The 19,763-nt window shown below is 51.8% G+C and overlaps 1 protein-coding gene across 2 annotated transcripts in view; it reads right to left on the reverse strand.

Moving 5' to 3' along the window:
* The window catches only part of Sbk1 (SH3 domain binding kinase 1), a 52,974-nt gene that overhangs the window by 12,441 nt on the left and 20,770 nt on the right, over nt 1-19,763 (reverse strand). The window contains exon 1 of one of the 2 annotated variants that reach the window (XM_057779274.1): nt 12,568-13,213. The exons of the other annotated variant lie outside the window; for it this stretch is intronic. The gene's annotated coding sequence lies outside the window, so the exon portion shown is untranslated. Of the gene's footprint in view, nt 1-12,567; nt 13,214-19,763 lie in introns of those variants that run through there. 2 annotated transcript variants of the gene reach the window in all.

Raw genomic sequence — 19,763 nt, forward strand, 5'->3', positions numbered from 1 at the left:
GAGTTCGAGGCCAGCTTGGTCTACAAGAGCTAGTTCCAGGACAGGAACCAAAAAGCTACGGAGAAAAAAAAAAAAAAAAAAAAGCTACGGAAAAACCCTGTCTCGAAAAAAAAAAAAAAAAAAAAAAGATAAAGACACATCTAACATCAGGCTAACACTGTCCTTCAGGTCCTGACAAACGTCCTCTCGAATGCACTTAGTTATAGCCCCTATACCTCTGAGCCACCAGTACCAGGAAGCAGGTTTCTGCTGACCTCTGCTTCCTCCCTGCTTGGCAGGGCATCCACCCACACTCTGGGTGACTGCTGCCCCAAGAGACCCTTCGGGTGGTGCACTTCCAGGGTGTGTCCCCTACTGGCCCTGAGACTCATCTGGAGCTTTCCCCAGCCACCAGGTGGGCAGTTGTCCTGACCATCTGATATGTATATACTCCAGGAGATGGAGATGGGCAACCTAGTGTGCTGGGATGGCAGTCTTGGCTCTGCCACATGCTGGAAGGCCACCATAATGGGGGAGGGTTTCCCAAGTGAGAAGCAAGACTGAACCGCCTACCACTTCCTGTTGGCAGGCAGCCTGGGTTGGGCGCCACCCTGTGATGCTACACCCAGCACAGTGCTTTGGAACTCTCATTCCTTACCATAAGCAGAGACAAACACACACAAGACATAAATGTATGCACACATAGAGACATACAAACACACACACATGGAGACATACAAACACGTACACACACACATGCAATGGAACTAGCTTGGCAAATTTTTCCTCACTGAGTCCTTGCAACACCTTGAGGAGAAGGCAAGGAACTGCCTGTGTGGTACAGAAGCAGCTTACTTGCCGTGTGACTTATATATCCATGAACACCTTAGTTGCCTGGGTAAACGTACAGACCCAAGCAGCCACTGCAGCTATCGAGTGATGTTTTCTGCTCTACAGATAATAACAGCGGCTCAAGAGTCTTTTGACTCGTCTGTGGCTATGGCAGTCAGCCAGTTGTTAGCAAAGTCTCCTCTTCTACAGTACAAAGACACCACATTTGTTAGCTTCCTTCATGTGGCCATGTGGCTGGCTTCCCCCACTGGGATGGGAACACAAGTGACGTGTGTTATTGCCAGCTCAGGACTTTTTCCAGTTGCAGAAGCCTCCTGGATGCTGGCTTGAACAGAGGACCCCCAAACCCTCAAACGTGGTGGAGGCACAATGGAGGTGCAGCAGCTCGAGTCCCCAAGGAAGGGGGTGAAGATTACCCACCCTGTATTGTTCTATGAGCTTCTAGTGTGCTCCAACCCGAGCACGGCTTGTCACAGCAGCTACTGCTAGTCTCAGCCAAGGGGTATGGAGCCAGGAAGCAGAACTATGCTCTGCACCTGCCTGGAACACGGCTAGACTCCCCAGAATGGTAACCAGAGACCAAGGACAACCATGCAACCACAGGAGTGGGTGGAGCGTGACCCATCTGCAGAGAAGAGAGCTTGCTTCATCTTGCCTTGTGGGAGAATAATGTCACTGTGTTTATTGAGCATTTACTCTGTTCTTGGTGCCCTATGCTGTGTGCTAGATTTAAATCAAGGAACCACCACAGCAAGTGATATGGCTGCTACATCCTCACTTTATGGAAATATCACCTCCGAGCCACATAGTGACACCTAATTGCCCCCTCCTTGTTCTTCTGAGATAGTGTCCTGCATAGCCCAGGCTGGCCTCAAACTATTGCTCCTCCTCAGCTTCCTGGATGTTGGGATTATAGGCCTGTGCCATCATACTCAGTCCCAACAGCCATTTTAACAGTATTAAGAGGTGAGACCTGGCCAGATGCTGGGGCACACACCTTCAATTCCAGCACTGGGAGGCAGAGGTAGGTGGATCTCTATGAGGAGGATGAGACCTGGACAGGGCAGGTGAGATGGCTCAGTGGTGACCAGAGTTTGATGCCCAGAATCCTCTTTACAGTAGGAGAGAACTGACCTCGCCAAGTTGTCATCTGACCCTCATTCATGCGGTAGCACACGGATGCCCACCCCCTACACATGTGCCATGTACACATTCATACGCACCAACACTAACACGTATGATCTTTAAAACCGACAGACCTTGGAGGTTGTTTAGAGGCTGGGTCCTTCCAAGGGCTCATCCTGACCTTTCCCTTTTCCCCTCCCACCTTCTATGGCAGGATGCCCCTTGACTTTGACATCCTAGCTTCTAGAACTGATATACAGCTCTGCCCATTATAAACCACCTAGCCAGAGGTCCTCGGTGGCAGCAGAACTAAGCAAACCAGAACAGATACGGGGGCATCCGTGGACTCAAAATGGCATTAGGCAGAGCTGGCTTCAGATCTGAGGCTCCTCTCCTGTGAGACTTTTCAAGGCAGACACAGGCAGATGTGGCGCAGAAGAGTGGATTCTCTATCCCTGGGAGTGTGCAGCACAGGTTAGCGCCTACCCATGTGTGTATGTGGGGGAAGGATACGTGAGGTGCGAGGCAGAACCTAAGGATTCCAGCCAGGCCTTGTTTTCTTGCCCTGATTGACCTGGACTTGGTGTGCAGTCCAGGTTGGCCTAGAACCTGTGGTTTCCTTGCTCCTGACTTCTAAGAGCTGAGAGTACAGGAGCCACAATGCCTGGCTCTAGCCAAGCCTTATACTAGAGTCCTATGTTCAGGTCCCCTCACTTAGGTCCTGGACCTTCACTGTGTCCCTGGCAAGAGCAAACTCCAAGCAAGTCTTAACAAAAGCCTGGCCTACAAGAATTCCCAACTGTAGGATACTCCAGCAGGTCACTTCACCTCTCTGGATATTACTCAAAGTCCCTGTGGGGGGAAAAAAAACAGCATGTGGTGGAATTTCAGAGCCGAGTGGAGGGCAGCACAGTGACCTCTTCCCCCTCCATAAGTGGAAGGCAAGGGAGCTGCAGGTATATAGCCCTGGCTTTCATGAGGAAGCCAGCTCTCTACACTTCAGCCCAGGCTGAGGTCAGATAAACTGCTTTTTTTGTTCTATCCTGTACTTGTTACAGTTACCACACACAAGGTAACGGGCCTGTGACATTTTCTTACATGTCTGTCATTGCACTTTGTCCCACACTCCACCCCAGCCAGACTAAAAGTCAGATTTGACTCAATCCTTGCCTTGCTCACACAGCTGCAATGGAGTTTCGTTCATTTGACTGTTTTTTTGAGACATGGTCTTGCCAGGGTGGCACTGAATTCACCATTCTCCAGTCTCCACCTCCCATGTGCGAGGATTACAGGTGTGCAACACCATACTTGGCCTTTGCAGTGTTGCTGTGGCTCCTTGAATAACCATGTACCATTTCCTTGCTCAGCATCAGTTCCCCTTTCTTTGGGTAGCAGCCCCACCCTCTGCCCATGTGTTCACAAGGGTGCTTTCTACACTGTTAGGGGCGGGCTTGACCCAGGCTTGCCAGACCCATGGGTCAATTAATCTATCTACCACAAGACGGACATGTACCCAAAGGTGACCCGCTGCAGTCACGCCCTGGGACTTCTGCTGGAGCTCAGGAGAACCAGCATCCTCCACGCTGGGTGTGCCACGGAACCAGAGGACACAGGGGTACAGCTGCTGGGAGCTGGCTGGCCACACCAAAGGGGCAAACCTGCCTGACAGGGAAGCAAAAGAGATGTGCTGACAAAGCATGCCTGAGGCCACTCTACTCCTGGACATTTATTTCATGAATCAGTGGGTTCTGTTCTGGCTTAATTAAGCCAGTTGATTGGGTTTATATAACTCTCAAGCTAGACTCCAGACAAGTGTACCTAAAACCCAGCGAGAAAGCCACGAGCTCCTTGAAAGCCAGCCCCTGCCTTAATCATCTTGCTATTCCCAGCACCGAGCCAGGGGGTGACAAATACGGGTGAATAATTCCTTCGTGTTTGGGAAGTTGTAACTTTTTATATCTTGGCTTTCCTGAATGTGACCCTGCAGGCACAGTTATTTCTCTAGCACCACATGAAGGACTGTTGGCCCCATCCTGCAGATGGACAGACTGATGGCCAGGGGCACTGCACCTGCTCTCAGTCATACAGGTAGGTCAGTGGCGGGCTGGGTCAGAAGCCAGGATGTCCTTAGGGATGAAGCGCTATGGCCTTCTACCAGTCCCAGGATGGAGGTGCCAACAGAAAGTGACAATAATGAGCTGATACCTACGGATCATTGACCCCTTATACTGCCCCATCCATGGAGACTATTACTGACTCCAATTTACAAATGAAGAAACTGGGGCAGGGGTGTTGTCTTTTTTTTTTTCCCTTCTGTGTTTGATGCTTGGGATTGAGCCTAGGGAAGTGTTGTATCCCCAGCCCTTTTCATTCTGAAACAAGAGGCTTGCTATGTAGCTCAGTCTATCCTCAAGCTTTTGACCCTCCTGCCTCAGCCTCCCAAGCAGCTAGGAGGGTAAGCATATACCACTAGGCCCAGATTGGTCGTATCATTACAGCAAAACCACCCATCCAGGAAGCAGGAGTACCAGGCATAATCCTGAGCTCAACCACTGCTTTACTCTCTCTAAAGTGAAATGCTAAAAATTGCCACTTATTCTGCCACTTAATCTCTGCAGCAATTCCTTTCTCATAGCCGAGGGTCAGAGGGGCCTGCCCAAAGTCATGCAGCCCATCAGTTCAGGACCAGGACCGAATCCTTGGCTTCTTAGGTTCTACATCCTCTTCTTTATTCTTAAGTCTTCATTCAGCTCTGGGTACCAGGTTTTCCAACACATCTTCAGCACCACAGGCCTGGACAGCACCCAGGGTAGTGCCTACTAGAGGAAGCGTGGGGGGTAGTAGGACTGCAGGGATGAGAAAACTACAGAGCTGGGTCTTCAGTGCCAATGCCCAAAGTTCTCACAGTAGACACACCCATGATGTGCCTAGCTTTCTACTATTGTAAAAGTAAGTGGCCTTGTACAGAAGCAATTTGACACTCAATGGATACAAGTGTATCTATACAGTAGCTTCTAGAAATAGGCTTGCAAGTTAAAGGGTAAGTGGGTTTGGAATTTTTGCAGAAAGTGGGGGACCAAGTTGCTATGTTGTTGGACAACCTATCAAGTAAGGAGGCTGCTTCTGGGAGAACACAGCAGTGGCCATCAGCTCCCCTGCGCTCTCTTGGGCCTCCATATCGCTTCAGTCAGATGGTTAGTGTTTCTTTGACAAGGGGAAAGTAAAACAGGTTTCTCATTTGCGTGCACTTACATTGAGTAACTCCAGATGTCACACATTAGTATCAGTGCTTGACCTTGACCCAAACTGTCTTCCAACTTCCAGTCCTCCTGTCTCAGCCTCCACAATAACTAGGATTGCAGATGTGTGCCAATGTGCCAAGCTACAGTCTATTCTAGAGACAGCATTCAGAGTGTCGCCCCCATTTCCACTCCGTCCACTAGTCCCTGTCTCATTCCAGTCTTTCCACTAGTCATGTCCCCTGTGACTTGCTTCTGTGCCCCACCCCCACCCAGGTTTCCCTGCTGTTCGCAGGCAGTCATATTCCAGCCTGGGGCTGTTCCTTCTGCCCGGACAACTCTTCCCTCTGTGCCCACGTGGTTCTTCCCTCAGTGTTCTGCTTGGATGACACCTTCCGAACCAGGGCCACATCCCGCCCTTCCTTCCTTCCCCCGCACCTTGTTCTAGTTCTCCCCAGTAGAACGTAGCACCTTTGGAATGCATTACATAATTTACTGACTATAATGACATCTATTAGCTGTGTCTTTCTCCCACTTGAACTAAAGCACCCAGAGGGCAGGGATTTTGTGGCTGGCCTTATTAATTGTGGAGTCCCCAGGAGCTGGCATGGTACCTGGTAAAAATCAGGTGCTTAGTGAACATCTATTGGATGAACAACTGGATCTCTCTGGAGGTAGGGACTAAGTGAGGAAGGATGAAACCTTACCAAGCACAACTCTGCATGGTTTGGGGAGCAGAAAGAAAAGTCTGGGTGAGGCTAGGTGGCAGGTATCATCAGAGGATGGCCAGATGACCATCCATTCCTGAATGGTCTCCCCGAAGGCTGTTACTACGCTCATGCTGGCTTACCCAAAACCGCATCTGCCTGCACTTGGACTCTTTTGCTTACTGCTGAGAACATCATCATGACACACACCTGTTTCTACACCCAACACGTGTGGGTCAGGCCCCCTAGGAAACCAGGATTCTAACAAGTCCTTTCTTTTGTCTTATTTTTTGGGTCAGGGTCTTGCTGCTAAACAGCCCAAGCTGACCTCAAACTCAAAATCTTCTTGCCTCTTCCTGAGTGCTGTGTGTACAGACAGGCATGCAGCCACCATGCCTGAATTGTCTCAGTCCTTTGACAATAAAACATAACTCATTAAGTACTGCACTCTGGTCCAAAAAGCAGAAGGAAGAAGGGGACATTCACTTCAGTCCCCTTCAGGGTGCAAGACGCTGTCCCTTCTTAGCAACATGACCCTAGGTAGGGTGTGCCCTCTACTGATAACTCAGTTTGCTCATCGGCAGGAACAAGGCTGAGATGCCCAGTGGACACAGTGGGCTACAGTGAGAACTCAAAAGGTAGTTCTCACATGCCTGGCAAGAAGCAGATACTTGGTAGGAACTGGCCAGATGGAGGGATCTGGAGCCTAGTTCTCCTGCTGACTGTGCGGGGAAATTTGTCCTGATCCACACACAGAGGCCATCTTTCTGCTGCTAAATCTTACTCCTGAACCAGCCACAGCTAGAAAAGTCTGTGATTACCAGGCTCAACCTCCCCAGGTGCCAAATCCAGAAAGTGGAGACTTATGAGTGTCACCAGGTCAAGCCACGAGACACAGCTTCCTCACCGTCCTTGCCACCAGAGCCACCTGCACATCACTATGCTGTGAGGCTCCAAGACTGACTTAGCGTCTGCCTCCCTCTCTTCTACTGGCAGCCCAACCTTCCCTAGGCACATCCTCGGTCGCTACTGAAGTCGCTGACTCTGTTACCAGATAGGTTGTCTAGACTCTCTGGTCCTGTGGAAGACAGGAGCCCCAAGCTCCAAGGAGCAGGGCCCTCAAAGAGGCCCAAGGGCAGGCCCAGGGCTTTGCACCTAGAAGAAGCAGGCAATCTGGCACTCAGGACTTAGAGGGCACAGAGGTCATCGACCATCGGCTGATGGGCCAGTGACCTTGGCTAGGTTGCCCCCAGTGAACAAGCATGACTGAGAGATGGTTGGTTGAGGCTCTCTGGGGACCTGGGCTCCTCCCCAACCCCAGATCTTCCCTCAGCTACAGAGGGAGAGGGACAAACAAGCCTGCACAGAATAGTGGCCTACACGAAGGCTCAGGTGTTCACTACTATTGCTATCAGAGGGTCCTGTGCAAGCTATCTGACCCTGAGTTTCAATTTCCTCCAGCAGACGGGTGTAAGAGCTAAAGATGCAGTTCAGTGGCAGAGCACCTGTCTAACATGCCCAGGGCTCCAACAGTAGAAGGAAAATGGGTAGAAAATGGTTCAGGTTCAAGCAGTATTTACAAAAGCCGCCACTTAGAAGCCACTTAAAACTGCTTTAGACACACTGACTCATTTAAACCTCAAATACCCTTGGGAGGAGCTATTTATGTCTTTACAGCCAGGGAAACTAAGGCTCAAAGACAAAGATTAAGTGGTTATGTCCTGGGTCACACAGCCAGTAGCTGCTTAGAGATGACAAGTTGTGCACCTGCTGTGTGCTCTGTACCTACTGTGTGCTGTACACCGCCCCTGGATCTGAGAGTACCTGGGAGTTGTGCAGCACAGACTTGAAGAAACTTGCACTGTGCTGTGCAGCACCCAAGGCACTGATGGGGAAACAGATACATGTCAGACAAGGTGTTATCCTGGGGGAAATGCCAGGGAGGAGAGGGAAAGACGCTGCCAAGCATGGCAGCACAACCCTCAGCGAGGAACCGAGGCCTGGGGACACTGTGCTGGGACAGCAGAGGACACGGCAGAGGCCCAGAGTGCAGGTGCTAAGGGCTAATTGATTAGCAAGCTGAGTCAGGAGGAAGTGAGGAAGGGTGGTCACTGTCTGGGAGGAACTCGGAAGACACCCCAGGGAAGTGGCTTTCCCTCTTTCCCTCTCAGGAGCCTGAGAAGTCCTCAAAGAGGCCAAGCCTTGTTCCCCGAGGGTGAGGCATAGCATGTGGCCCTGACCTGGGCCTGGAACAGGCTGGTGCCCAGATGACATTATAGAGAACTTCAGCTCCACCAAGCCTTGGGCTGTGTGTTTGAGAGAAAAGTGACCAGAATCTTGCCTGAACCTCAAGACCGAGAGCCTTGGGGAAAGTGCCTCACTTCAGAGTCTGATTTCCTTCTTCTTTTTAGACAGGGTCTAACTATGTAGTTTTGACTAGCCTTGAGTTTACTATTAGACCAGGCTAACCTCAAATTTAGAGATCTGCCTGCCTCTGTCTCTCAAGTACAGCAAACAAAGCTATGTGCCACCATGCCTGGTCAGAGCCCATTTCCCTTTCTGCTCAGGGCTTTCGAGGACTGCATTACAGACAAACCTTTGGGGTACACCTGTTGCTATTCATAGCACTTCACAAACACCCATTCCCTTAGCCCTCCTAACAGCCCTGCTGGACAAGCGCTAGGATCCTTTCTTACAGAAAAGAGTTCTGAGGCACAGAGAGGGCGCCTTGCCCGAGGCCACACAGCTAGACCCAGAGTACTTTTGAAAACTACGCAGCCCTAACTACAGAAGAGGAGAGCTCCCAATTCCTGGGTCAGAACTGGCAGGCACCCCAGGGTAGTGACAGCCCTGGTGTAATCAGAGTCCTATTCCAGGGGGAACAAGGGCAGCAACCCCTCAGGCCAAGGAGGACACTGACAGACAGTAGGAGCTGCACCAAGGTGGGTGGAGTTATACAGCCACTATGGGGTCATTCTCTCTGGTCTGACAAGGGGAAGAGGTGGTTTTATGACGCCCAGCCCTGCCCAGTCTACCACCTGGAAGCCCAGAAGCCCCTGGTATATTCTAGAACCCTCTTGCGGCTATTCAAGCTGCAGGGAATGGGTGCTAGGAGGTGGGAAGTCACAGCAAGTCCCCTGACTGGGATCCGCTCCTCTGCATATGGCAGCAGGGAGTGGGAGAAGACAAAGGCGGGCAGAGCTAAAGCTCTGCCTGCCTGGCTCCAGGCTTCCAGACCTTTCCAATCACCTTGTCCACCGGGAGCTCCGAGCACCCCTCTGCAGTCAGCAAACACAGGTCCCAATGAGCCTAAGGTCAGGCTGATTACTAGACAGGCAGCTGGTGCCAGTTCAACACAACCCCTTGGTGAACACAGGGCTGGGCTCAAATTCTGCCATGGGCTCAATGCAGGGTTGGTCTAGGGGCACAAAGAAAATCTCTCCATAGTCTGGAACTGCAGACTGACAGTGAAAAGGGCTCCACTGCTTTCCTCCAAGCCTGACATTAATGACATGGCTTCTCGGGTGGGGGAGGAGCTAGGAGTGGCAGGGATGGGAAAAAGGAAGAATGAGGTGGCCGAGTCTGAACTAACCCTACAGACCTGGCTTTTACAGGGTTCCAGGGCTGGGCTAGGAGTCCTCTCTACTCTACCAACTACTGCTTCTAATGACTCCCTGCCCCAAGCCCTACAACCTGCTGTGACCTCAGTTTACCCATCTGTTCAGAAAGGACTGAAGTGAAGGCCCTCCAAGCTTTCTCTTCTCTGGCTTTCCAGGATGGAGTTCTGTGCTTTGTTGGTGACCGGGTGGGGGCTTGAACACTGGGCAAAGGACGCTGCTCATGCCTACCATATGCAGGGGTTCCATTCTCAAACCAGCAAACAAAACAAAGTAACCTTGCCTCTCCTGGCTTCTGACATTCCCTTAACATGAAACTGATTGCCAAATAACTGGGCCAGAGCCAGAGGCCAGCACCAGGCCCCAGTCACCGGCCTTGGCTTTGGAAGGTATGCCATTCTCCTGGTTGGAAGCCTGCTGTAGCCCGAGGTCAAGAGAGATGGCAGAGTGCCATGTGGAGAGCACCAACTCCGCACTCCCCCTGGGCTGGGATGCCCTTAGCTGCTTATCTATACGACAGGGAGAATCCTGTATAGGGTGAACTAAGGTCAGAAGTAGGCCAAGGCCAGGGTCTGCCACATAAATGAGGTGAGAGACTGTTAGATCTTAGGGGCACACAACAGCCACCGCCGAGCAATCATTTTCCCAGCTTCCCCTCCACCCTGCAAACCTGGAGGTCAGCAGCAAGGCTGTACGGTCACATCAATAAAGAACAGGTCAGGAGTCCTTGGGATACCTGGGGGGGAGGGGCGTGTGCCCTGTCCAAACAAGATGGCTCTGGGCCTGAAGCTGCCGCATCCCCTGGTTTTTCAAGAGCATCCCCAAATCAGCATCTGAATGTGAAATCTTCCAGAACATTTTGAGCACTAATAACAAATGCAGACGTGTGAAATACACTGATCAGCAGAATGGGGCTCTAAGCTGTAGTTTCCCAATGCTAAGGCATCAGGCTGAAGGCTCAACAGTGTCGGTGTGGCCGGGACAAGAGAGCCCCAGACTCCTGAAGCTGAGCCTGGATGTGCAGTCTCACAGCACATGGAGACATATGCCACTGTCATCTAGGCTGCTCAGCCACCAGCCAATCAGACTGTGCTCTCTGCTATGTGCCAGTCCAAGCCAGAACAAGACAGGAGGCAGAGGTAGAAACAGCCGCCAAGCCACCCTAGAGTGGGGTTCTGGATGTGGAGATGAACCAAGTGTAGTGGGGGTACATAAATTAGGGCAGGCTGCAGAAAGCTGGGCTGCCAAGCTACTTTATTAGGGCTACTCAATGGGGAGTCACTGCAGGTTAGAGAGGAAAGAAAGTCTTCCTACCAGTCCCCTGCTGGCCTCATAATGGTTCTCTCTGGCCATCGTTGTTTGAACCTCTGCTCTCCAGCCTCTGCTTCCACTTCCTTGCCTGTGGGGTGTATGACAAAGCCCCGGGCTCCAACCCACTGCACAGAATACTTCCAAGATGGTTAGGACACACCCAGATACTCCTGACAGTCTGCCTCCAATCTATAGTCACCATGCTGGCTGCAGAGTATGTGGTTCACTGCCATTCTCTCAGGGAAATGCCACAGGCTTGATCAAGGTCACCCAGTCTTCAGGGCAACTGGTTTCCGCACATCCTCTGCTGGGGGTGACTGCCTTGACCGTCCTTGAGTTTGCAGAAGTGCTGACCCACGCTACATCCTCACTCGTGGGGCAAAGCCAGCAGCAGGGTGGAGTCCAGGCAGTGGTGATGGGAAGGCATCAGCTGTTCAAGTCTGATATGGGGGATCAGGTGTCTCACGGATGGGGCCAAGGGCTGGGCAGGTTAGTCCCGAGAGCATGGTCTGGGCAAACACAACAGCCCAGGGCTGTGAGGCCAGATAGTTGGGAGGAGGTGAGGGAAAGCCTCGATTCCAGGGCTGGAACTTCAGACACAGCAGAGGTTTCAATGAATGAATAGATAAATGAACAAAGGAACTTCTAGAGGGCTCTGCGGTCAGGGTCCTGCCTTCCCCACCGGTCTACTCACCTAGTGCCTGACTCTGCACCAGCACATGTCTGTGGAAAACTGAGAAAGACTTCCTACCCTTTCTTGGGGTCTCTGATTCAGAATTCAAAGGTACACCACCCCCAGGGTCTTCCAGCTTCCCCGGGGCCTTAGGGTTTAGGACTTTGTTGAGGGCCTCTTGATTGCGGATGCTTTGGAAGCTTAAATAAAAACCCGGGCTCACTCCTTCATTGTAGAGGACACAGTGTCCCAGTCCTGGACTTTGGCCCTAGGTGTTCCGAGGAGGGGGGGGGGCGAGGAAAAGGGAAGGAACTCAGGTTTGCTGTCCTTGGGACTTAGGAGGGACAGAAAGGTGCGCTGACCTGAAATGGCTTCTTCACTTAGGGTACCTCCCCTACCCAAAAACTAGCTGCTCACTTTGAGAGGGCTTGCCTTCTCCCTGTTCTGAAGGAAGCACAAAGAGGAAAAAGAGGAACCCAGGTAAAGAACCCCACTGTGATCCAAGTTGGGATATTGGAATCAGAGAAAAGAAGAGCTTTCCTCCGCTCATTCTCTCAAACACGCCCCTTCCTTGCCCTCTCAGACAAAGGCACACACCCAAAGCTCCAGCTGTCACCTAGAGCTGCAGAATGCAGGCACCTCTCACCTGTGGGCGCCTCAAATTTTCTTTCGGGGTTGGGAAGGCTGGCTTAACAACTCACCCTGGCCTTTGGGGGTTGGGACATCTATATTTCTTTATTCTTCAAGGACCTAGGGTCTAACGCTCCAAGCTCGATTTATAAAGGAGACTCTCCAGCCTCTTCTCCCTCTCCAGGGCATAGCGACTACTCTCTCTGGGCGTCCGGAGCTGTGCCCAAACCTCAGAGTTGGGGTGGAGAGTGGGGGAAGGGAGAGGAGGAGGGGGCGGCTCCTCCAAGCGAGACACAAAGAGACGTCCTTCAGCCTGGGCTCCATGGCGACGCTGAGGAGGGGGAGCGCGCACTCATTACGTCCTTCCCCACCTGCAGGGCTCTGGGGACCTCGGTGGCTACTCACCTGCCGCCCCTCACCTGAGTCCCGCTTACCTGGGCTGGGGCCGCGGGGACGCCGCGGCAGGGGGTCTGGGCGCCGTGTCGGTCTTCGTCAGCCTGGCCCGAGAGGGGCTCAGGGCACCACCACCACCATAAGCCGGGACGCGGAGGGCGTCGCTAGGGGCTCGGTCGCCCAGGTCCCGGGGCTTTGGGGTGCCCGCGGCTTCTCGTTAGCAAGAGGATCTGATCTCGCTGTCCTAGGTTTGGGGGACCCTGTGTACCGGAGCAGCAGGGAGGGCTACCGCCCCGAAGCTGGGTCGCTCTGTGTCTTGAGGTGTGCGGTTGCAGCAAGCAGATCTTAGGGGGCCCGGGTTGGAGCGGTCGCCGCGCGCTGGGTCCCGGTAACCGCGTGCGGGGCTGGAGGTCACGGCTCAGCCGCTGGGGGGCTCGGGCGCCGCCGCTGCAAGCAGCCCGGCCCTGCGGGCCCCTGCCCCGGCCTGGCGCGGGCTGAGGCTGCGGCTCCTGCTTCGGCTCCCGCTCCACCCGGTGTTCGGGCTCCAGCGCCGGCGCCCGCCCGGGCTGCGCTCCATCGCGGCCTCGCGGCTCCGCCTCCCGCCGGCGCGTACCTGCCCGCCCGCCGCTCCGCCCTCCGTCTCGCGCGCCACTGCACGCGCCTTTGTCCGCCGCGCCGGGTGCGCGCCCCGCGCACGCGCACTCCCGCCGCGCACTCCCGCCGGGCGCCGCGGGAACCAAGAGATGCCCAGCCCGCTTTCCGTCCGCGCCGGGTCCTAACGCCCGCCCGAAGCTGCCATAAGCTCCTTTTTCTAGGTCAGAGCCCAGGAGGGGGCGAGAACGAGGTTAGAGAGGGCTCCGGGGAGTCGCAGAGGGTCACCTGGTTCAGCTGCTTGGTCCCCGAGGGACCAGACTGTCCCAGACTCTTCCAGCCTGTGCTTGTGGGGCGGAGCCTGGATTTGTTCCCAAGAAGGAAAATATATCCGAGTTCTCCTATTCAGAATGCACTCACTCATTCAACCACCGGTCCATCTGTTCACCCGCCTGTCTGCCCATTCATCCTTCCACCTATCCATCCGATCTCCACGAGACCTCAGAAAACTACCAGGCTACTCAGAGACCTGGGGTCTGCGTGTCCGTGTATGTCTCAGGCTGAACCTGCGAGCCCTGCTGTAAGGAGTCGGTGAGGAGTTAAGGTGTCTAGGCAGAACGGAAGGAAGGGGGCTCCTAGCTGAGGCAGCAGCTGTGCAAAGACACCCGGGTGCGAAGAGCTTTGTTCATTAACCGGAAATTGGTAGCCTGGGTGCAGGTGGGGCGGACAAGCAGAGATGGCGATGGAATGGGAACACCGTGTTCTTCCGGAGGCCCAGTCTCTTTTTCGCGCCTCATCCCCGCAGCACACTATTTTCTTCATGGAAAAAGCCCCCAGCACACCCAGAATCTCCCTCTCCTTTTAATCACTGATCAGATTGTTTTCTAAAACCAGCAGCCTCTTCCCAACCACTCTGTCTGCTTCTGGAACTTTCAGAACAGGGTATTGCAAACTTAAGTAACCTTAGGTGGTCCAGGGGAGATGGTTTATTAGGTACAGTGCGCAAGCATGAGGACTTGAGTTCAGTCCTCGCACCCACATAAAAGCCAGGAACCCAGTGTCATGACAACTGTCGTTCCAATACTAGGAAGGCAGAGACAGGTGGATCCCTGGAGCCGCCTGCCTGCCTGCCTGCCTGCCTGCCTGCCTGCCTGCCTGCCTGCCTGTCTGATCAGTGTGCTCCGGGTTCAGTGAAAGACGCTGTCTCGGGGAGAGGGGAGGGAGAGGGATGGGGAAGGTAGGGATGGGGAAATGAATGAGAAGCCTGAATAAATTGTTTCCGGCAAGCCTAAAGAACAGGGTTCAGATGCTCAGAACTCACATGGGAGGCAGGCAGGATCTCTAGAGTAAGCTGACTCGCAAGAGTAGCCCAATAGGTGGGCTCTGGGTTCAAGTACGAGTCCAGGTATTGCTACATAAAGTGGAGAACAACTAAGAAATAAATAGTGCACCTAACCTCTGTCTCTACATGCACACACGTGTACATGCAAACACACATATGCATGCACAGTACACATACATACCCCTGCGAAAAAATAAGCTGGGGAGTGATTGAAGAATACACCTGATAATGTCAACTTCTAGCCTCTACACACACATACATACTACACACACATTACACACACAGACACCACACACACACCCCTAAGTTACATGAATTGCTTTACAGGAACTGGAGATGTGGCTCAGGAGAAGAGAGTTTGCCTGTATGTATATGGAAGGCCCTGATTGGATCCCCTGAACTGGAAGAAAAAAAGTTGATGCACAGATTTTTGCTTGGCAACCTACACTCTCAACACAACTATGTCTAATTCCTAGCCCACCCTCCTCCAACCTTTACCTAAATCCGGTTTTCTGGAAGTCAAATCTTTTGTGGCCACCAGCTCTGTTGAATGCAATTTTGGTTGGGTTGCATCCTTAATGAACTTGCCAGCACTCCCTGGACCCTCTAGGGTAAAGCCTACCTTTCTTACCCTGCGTGGTGGTCTGAATGAAAAAGGCCACCATAGGCTCATAGAGGGTAGCACTATTAGGAGGTGTGGCTTTGTGAGAGTAGGTGTGGCCTGTTGGAGGAAGTGTGTCACTGGAGGTGGACTTTGAGGTTGCACACGCCCAAGACAGGCCCAGTGCTGCTCTCTCTCCCAGCTGCTCACAGATCCGGACATAGAACTCTCAGCTCCCTCTATGTCACCATGTCTGCCTGCATGGCACCATGCTTCGCAGCGTGATGATGATGGACTGAGTCTCTGAACTGTAAGTCAACCCCACTGACATGTTTTCCTCTAGAAGAGTTGCCGTGGTCGTGGTGTTTCTCACATCAATAGAAATCCTAAGACACCCCATGCTGAAAACTGCCAGCATCTGGTACCCGCTTGCCACACCACCCCCGTGATCCTCTCTTCTCCACTCAGCCTTGGCCTCAACAAGTTTTTCTGGAACATCTGCTTTCTTGCTTTTCCACATCTTTGTACATTTGGTTCCTCCTGTCTACAACACATTCCCCTTCTCTTCTGTTTTCCACACACATTTACCCTCCTGTGGCTGCCTGTTCTCTCCGCTTCATCCTCCAACGTCAGAGCTTTCGAATGGTCTATCTTTGTCCTATACTCACTAACTGAGGTATTAGTGCTCCAAACAAGCAAACTGGGGGTGTTCGTGTGAGTGAATGGGGTAAGTACGGGAGACTGCGGAAGAAAGGGTGTCTTCTGTGTTTTATAACTGAGTCCCCAGACACTAGAGCTTAGAAAGTACTTCCTCATCCAAAGAAACAGGCCTTGGCATGTTCTTGGCTGTGGTTATTGCTATAGCCTGACTTTTAAATGTGCCCCAAAGGCTTGTTCCTTGGGCTGGAGAAATAGTTCTAGTTAAGAGTACTGGCAGCTTTTCCAGAAGACCCAGGTTAGATTCCCAGTGCCAGAGGGCAATTTACAACCATCTGTCACTTCAGTTCCAGAGAATCTGATGCCTTCTCTTGGCCTTCTTGAGTACCAGGCATGCAAGTAGTGCACAGACACGTATGCAGGCAACACACTCACGAAGTAAAATGAAATAATTAAAAATATCTTAAAACAGAAAGAGAAGCCAGGCAGTGGTGGTATATGTCTTTAATCCTAATACTTGGGAGAAAGAGGCAGGCAGATCTCTGAGTTTGAGGTCAGCCTGGTCTATAGAATGAGTTTCAGAACAGCCAGGGCTACACAGAGAAACCCTGACTCAAAAAAAAAAAAAAAATAGAAGAACAAAAATACCTAAACAACCACAATGACAGAAAACTAGAAAGAGAAGCTCAGTCTTAAAGCTTAGCATTGTTGAATGGTGATGGGAACCTTTAAAAGGCGGGGCCTAGTGGGAGGCTTTATGTAATATGAGGACATGCTCTCAGAAAGAATTGTGGAAGACTCCTCTCTTTTTGTTCCTGGCCATGTTGTAAGCAGGCTGCCACGGTGGTCTCATTAGGTACACTATCTTGCCACTGGCCCCAAATCAACAAGACCAAACAGACAGTTAAAGCCTCCAAAACTTTGGGCCAAAATAAAGCTGTCTTCTTTATAATCCTTTTATTGCAGGTGTTTTGTTATAGCAACAGACATCTGACTAACATTTGGCAAGAGTTTCCCAGCTGAAGGCTTCCCCTTGCAAAAACTTCCTTGATTCCTCAAATGGGGCCTTGATTGCCCACAGTGCAGTCAGTAAAGGTTTGCCAAAATGCATTGTGGGCAATCCCTTCCCCGTTGTCCTCTCAGCAATGCAAGGTGGGAAGTCTTTATTCCCATAGGCAAAGTACTGTTGCAGGAAACACATATTGTCCTTAAAACTAAGCTAGGAAGCTGTAGGCTCTGTATGTTTGGGGGCCAGCAAGGAAGAGGAGGCATTACAGCCCTGCTAGAAGAGGACCAGGATGCTTTCACATACAGGAACAAGAAAAAAATCATGAAGAATCTGGGTATCTATTGCTTCTGAAAGCCAAGCATCTGGACTTGCTAGGTTGGGTGACGGGAGCGGGGTGGGGTGGGTGTGGGTGTGGGTATGGCACTGGGTAACCTGTCACAACCAAAGGCTGTTGTTAATTTTGAATGCTTGTGGGGAGAGGAGGAATGGAAGCCTGCTCTGGCCCCCAGCTGCCGGCAGCAAGGTGGAGGGAGCACAGCTCCTTTCTCTCACTTTCCCCTTCAAAGGTTTCCCCTAGGAGGAGGCTCACGGGATCCATGGAATTGTTATTCAGTGAAAGTGGTGGGATACGCTAGCCTGTGCTTCTCCCACTGAGACTGAGCCATTTGGGGCCGGAATTAATCACCAGTAGCAGCAGCAGTAGCAGCCGTGAAACTGACCTATGGTTCACAAAGGAGTCTCCCATTTGCTTTCTGTGGCTGATCCCCAGCCAGGGAACTAGGGTCCAGCCATTCCTTGGGGACACAAGATTCCTTTAATGGCAACTTTGGGCCCGGGGCTTCCCATGGGCTTTATGGAAGCATTCTAGGCTCTTGGTACCCAATGTCGCCCTCCCCATTCCCCTTCTTCAATTGCTAGGTCTCTTGCAATCTGGCACTTGTCCAAGCCTCCGCTAGTTCCCTCCCAATCATTTTCTGCAGTAAATTGCTTGTCTGCCTGACCCCACCAGGACCTGTGTCGGAACCAGCTCAGTCTATCTGACCGGAGGAATTAGGAAACTGGCTACAGTCCCTTGTCCTTGATGCCTAGAAATGTGGCAGTCAACGCTGTCCCCATAGTAGTGTGCCCTTCTACAGGGCCATCGTGAACGGTAAGTAGAACGTGAAGATAAAACTTGGCCACGACTTCCACAGCCACACAGAATACCGGAAAACAGATCTCCATGCAGACTGCCTCTGTCCAAACACACAGCTCTCTCTGCAGTAAAGAAGTCAGTTTGGTTCTGTTTTGTTTGAAGCACTGCCTGGCCATGTAGCTCAGGCTGGCCTTAAACCCAACGTCTTCCTGTTTCCACCTCCCACGTGCCGAGATTCCAGGGGCTCCTGAGTATCTAGAGACTGCTTCCTGTACAGGGAAACATGGGAGGCTTGGAACCTCAGAACCCCATGGTCACTCCCTGTGACTGAGTCAAGTTTCTAGTTTTTAGGGTGTGGGGGAGGGAAGATTCGGGGAGAAATCACATGATCTAGACCCTGTACATGACAACCCTCAAACTAGAGTCTGAGTAAGGCTCCTAGCGAAGAAAGTGACCTTGGAAGTGCTTGTATTTGGTATATTAGTCATCTCCGTGATTGTGGGGGGTATTGGGGCATCTCAGGCTCCTTCTTTCGCTCTTGTCCCAGTCATGACACAGAGATGTTCCTGAGTTGTTGATCCATGTGGCTATGGTATTGTTGTACAGAAAGAACCCCTTAGAAACTGATCCCAGGACCAGCACATATAGCTCAACAGGTCAAGGATCCTAGTGATCTGGTGACTGGGTAGTTCAGGAAACTGGTTAGATTTAAGATGACAGATATGATGTCATTTGGGTGCACAGATATGAAAGGCACAGGCAACTGGAGCAGAAGTGTCCAGGGCCCCTGAGGACAGAGGGACAGAGCCAATGAGCTGAGGTAGGGGTCCATCAGAACCCAGGGTACTTCAGAAAGAGAGGGGCAGCCGGAGCACAGTGGCTGGGAGGCAGCAGGTCTCTGAAATCTGTTTGGAATGCATCCCACGGGAGCAGCAGAGTGTTCCAGCCGTGTTCTTGTGCTCTCTGCCCCACGTGGAAATACAGCTGCAACCGTGGGTGGCCAGCAGGAAGCCACTGATGCTGACAAGTGCCGTGTGATGGTAGTTGGAGCAAAGACCTGCTTCTCTGTGGTTCTGCAGGCCTGCTGCGCTTTGAGGCAAGAACTCCACTCCTTGTTGCTGAGCCAGCCAAAGGCAGGAGGATGTCTGTAACGTCAGGGGAGTGGCTGCTCGTGGAATATATTCAAGATCCGGGATTGGGAGGGAGGGGGTCTGATGGGATTCATGTTGGTTGTGGTTAGTTTCTTAGTAAAACCATGGGGTGCAGAGATGATAAACCATTCGCATTGGCTTCTAGGGTAGTTTCCACTTCCTGCAACTATATACATTTTTCAAAACAACTGAAAATTCCTCTGTGAAAGTTTTGATAAATGTGATTTCTCCCCTTAAGACAGAGTCTATATATATGTGTGTGTGTGTATGAGAAAGAGAGAGAGTATATACACACATGTGTATGTATGTGTGTATGTATGTATGTGTGTGTGTGTATATGTGTATATATATGTATATCAGGATAAATCAGAACCCACTGTCCATCCTCTTACCTCAGCCTCCTAAGTGCTGGGATCACAGGTCTGTCTGTCTCCTTCCCTCCCTCCTTCCTCTTTCTTTATTTGGGGCAGAGACTCATGTAGCCCACACTGGTCTTGAACTTGCTGTATGACTGAGCGTGACCTTGAGCGTCTTCTGACCCTCCTGCCTCTACTTAAGTGCTAGGACTACAGGTGGGTATCACCAGGCACAACTCTGAATTTTTCCACTCTGAGTATGTTTCCTAAAGCCAGGTCCTAGAACTATCCAGAATAAACCCCAATGGTGAGGTTTCTACCCACAACCTTAGTGTTTCAGGTGCTTAGGCAGGGGGACTGTCACTAGGTCAAGGCCGGCCTTGACTGTGGAGTGA

This window comes from Chionomys nivalis, chromosome 8, assembly GCF_950005125.1.
Source record: "Chionomys nivalis chromosome 8, mChiNiv1.1, whole genome shotgun sequence".
Classification (NCBI taxonomy): Eukaryota; Metazoa; Chordata; class Mammalia; order Rodentia; family Cricetidae; genus Chionomys; species Chionomys nivalis.